Source organism: Sturnira hondurensis, unplaced genomic scaffold (assembly GCF_014824575.4).
Source record: "Sturnira hondurensis isolate 20B ecotype Veracruz unplaced genomic scaffold, ASM1482457v3 Scaffold0009125, whole genome shotgun sequence".
NCBI classification, from domain to species: domain Eukaryota; kingdom Metazoa; phylum Chordata; class Mammalia; order Chiroptera; family Phyllostomidae; genus Sturnira; species Sturnira hondurensis.
The window spans coordinates 4,279,899-4,283,535 of NW_028081756.1; the positions used below are offsets into that span (position 1 = coordinate 4,279,899).

The 3,637-nt window shown below is 40.9% G+C and overlaps 1 pseudogene; it reads left to right on the forward strand.

Annotated features, from left to right (window-relative positions):
- Positions 1-992: 992 nt before the first annotated feature.
- LOC118994110 (glyceraldehyde-3-phosphate dehydrogenase-like) lies at positions 993-1,812 on the forward strand (annotated as a pseudogene).
- Positions 1,813-3,637: the final 1,825 nt, after the last annotated feature.

The following is a 3,637-nucleotide window of genomic DNA, read 5'->3' on the forward strand; positions in this document are numbered from 1 at the left end:
CATATGTTATATTTATATTACAGACAATATCTTACAGTGAGAAAAAAGTATTTTCTGTAAAAAAATGTGCTGCCCTGTGTGTATACTATTTCATATTTTTGGATATTTTTGGTATTCTGTCTTTGGGACCAATACCTAGAAACATAATTTCTAGGTCAAAGGTAATTACATACATACATCTGGTAGATATTGCCAAATTACCTTCTGTAGGCTTTCTGACATTTTGAATTCCCATCAAATGTGCAAATTTGGCTGACTCTCCACAGTCATGCTAACTAAATAGGGTTAACACTCTTTTTTTTTTAAGATTTTATTTATTTATTTATTTTTAGAGGGGAAGGAGAGAGGGAGAGAAACATCAATGTATGGTTGCCTTTTGTGCATCCCTTGCTGGTAGTTAGCCTGCAAGGAACCGGCTTGCAACCCAGGCATGTGCCCTGACTGGGAATCGAACCTCGATCGTCTGTTTCGCAGGCCCACGCTCAATCCACTGAGCTACGCCAGCCAGGGCAACACTCTTGAATGATACCAATCTGTTAAGTATGAAAACATAGATTCTCATAGTTTGTATCTCATTATTATTGTTTGAGTCAAGGTCTAGCCAGAAAATACTAAACAGCAGACCAATTATTTTAATAGAGTTAACAAAATACAGATAAAATGTTAAACACATATTGGTGGACCATGAGATAACAGAGACAGAAGTCTAATCGGCTAAATTAAAACTCTTCATGTTTCTAATATGCAGAGTGACTTTGATTTTCTAACTGAATCCTAACTTCTATGACTGCCCACAAATCATCACATTGCCCTCCTCTAACTGACCTGCTCAAATTCTGACATTTAGTCTTTTAATCACACAGAATAGAGGGGCTCCTCATATTCTAGGTAACCCATTCAGATTGCCTTGCAAATAAGGATATAGCCAGGTGTGGGGGGTCTCACTGGAATCTGAGAAGGATATTGATTTCACAAGCTTTGTTTAAATCAGCATGCCTGTCTCAAGTTCCTAATTTTTTAAAAAATTTGTCCCTGACACAGTCAAGTCTGAGAATGGGAAGGTTGTCATCAATGGAAAGTCCATCTCTATCTTCTAGAAGTGAGATCCCACCAACATCAAATGGGGTGATGCTGGTGCTAAATATGTTGTGGAGTCAACTGGTGTCTTCACTGCCATGGAGAAGGCTGGGGCTCACTTGAAGGGAGGAGCCAAGAGGGTCATCATCTCTGCCCCTCCTGTGGATGCCCCCATGTTTGTGATGGGTGTGAACCACGACAAGTATAACAACTCCATGAATACTGTCAGCAATGCCTCCTGTACCACTAAGTGCTTGCCCCCCACATCCCATGGCCAAGGTCATTCATGACAACTTTGGCATCATGGAGGGACTCATGACCACAGTTCATGCCATCATTGCCACCCAGAAAATCATGGATTGCCCCTCTGGGAAGCTGTGGCATGATGGCCGAGGGGCTGCTCAGAACACTATCCCTGCTTCTACTGGTGCTGCCTAGGTTGTGGGCATGGTCATTCCTGAGCCTAATGGGAAGCTCACTGGCATGGCCTTTGGTGTCCCCACCACAACATGTGGGTTTTGGATCTGGCCTGACTCCTGGAGAAAGCTGCCAAATATGATGCCATCAAGAAGGCAGTAAGTAAAGCAAGTATCAGAGGGCCCCCTCAAGGGCATTCTGGGCTATACTGAGGAACAGTTTGTCTCCTGTGATTTTAACAGTGACACTCACTCCTCTACCTTCGATGCTGGAGCTGGCATTGGCTTCAATGACTACTTTGTCAAACTCATTTCCTGATAAGACCATGAATTTGGCTATAGCAACAGGAAGGTGGACCTTATGGTCCACTTGGCCTACAAGGAGGAAGAACCCCCTGGACCACCAGCCCCAGGGACAGGAAGAGGGGCTCTCAGCTGCTGGAAAGTCTTTCCCCCAAATCGGTCCCCCAACACACTGACAACCTCCTGATAGCCAGTTTCCATCCTAGACCCCTGAACAGGGGAGGGGCTTAGGGAGCCTTACCTTGTCATGCACCATCAATAAAGTTCACTATATCCCCCCAAAAATAAAAATTAAAAATTAAAAGTTGTGGCTGAGAGCTCTCTTGACAAATTAGGAGGCAGAGTAGTACACTTTACAAGCCACTACAATCTTGGCCCAGTTTCAGAGAAAAAAATGGAAAACCACCCTGCCTTGGGCTTCTGGCCTCCAGAACTGTGAGAAAAATAAATGTCTGTTGTTTAAGTCTGTGGTATCCAGACTAATATATCTAATGTATGTAAAGCACTTGTCACAAAATGGTGCAAATATTTTCTTCATTATCTTCCACACTTCCAACACAAATATTAGATTTTTCTATTACACCTTTTCATCCAGATACTATGACAAAGCATCTCAAGATCAGCATTTTCTAAGACAAATTATTCATCTTCTCTCCCCAACTTCCCAGTTACTGAGGCTAGAAACCTTCATCATTGCATTTCCTTTCTTGTTTGTACCTCAGATCTGATGTCTTCAGGTTTGTCCATTGTGTCACCACAGTATCTCTGCTCCTCCTCTGTACTCCCAACTCAAGAACCCAACTTTAAAATTTCTTCCTACTTGGATATTCTAATTGTCCCCTTGACTCTCATTGATACCAAGTAGTTGCCTTAATTCAAGCCTCTGCCTTTCAAATAATGTAAAAAATAGCCTCTCCAAATTACTTACTTAAAATCTCTTCCCCAAACATCCAACTTTCCAATTTTGGCAGATCTGGAATTGTTTGGTCATAAGCTTGATATTTAAAAAAGATGTGTGTGTTTAAAAACTTGCAATGTCCTAAACATTCTCCAAACATAGTTTTAAAGAGAAAAACTGAATTTGAGGCCACTTAAAAGTTGGAAATGACATTAGTTTTCTAAAATTATATACACTGTATGTGTGGGTATTTTAGAATTCATAAAGTATAAAAGAAGAATCTGGGTCATTAAAAAATTATCATCCAGTTTAGGGGAAAGTGAGGTAAGTGGCTTTCCAGGTCCCTTCAGACCATGAGAATCTGATTCCTTAAAGTTTGGTGCCATTTTATACACCTGTTCTTTCATTAATTACTTATTTCATTCAACATATATGTGCCACATGCAAGGCCAAAGAATAAGTTATTCAATGAGCAAGAATCTCCAAGAGAATAGAAACTACTGAAGAGGGATAAGGGTGGCAAATGGGAGACAAAAAGTTCTAGGTGGAACTCTCCTGCGAGGTAGGTATGGTAGTTGACAGCCAGGCTGGGAACTTTCTAGAACTACTTACCTCTTTCTCTAACCTTCTTTAGGTACTTCTTCCCTCTTGGTATTTCTCCATTAAAATTTTCAACTGAATGACTACTATAAGCCAAGAGCTCACATTCTAGTAGGAGAAAGGGAAAATAAGAGACTGAAACATGAGTCATTACAATTCAGCTAAAAGAAAGAACATCTAAGGAAGGTTCAAGGCCAACTTCCTGGAGGCCTACCTCATAATATAGGTCAAAGCCAAATAAGAAAATTATAGAACTCGTTTGGAGTTGTTGATGTTTAGTGAGAAGCAGGGAATGAAAGGAGGTAAGATTTGAGCTTCAAGGCAGGAGATGAAACCCTATAGG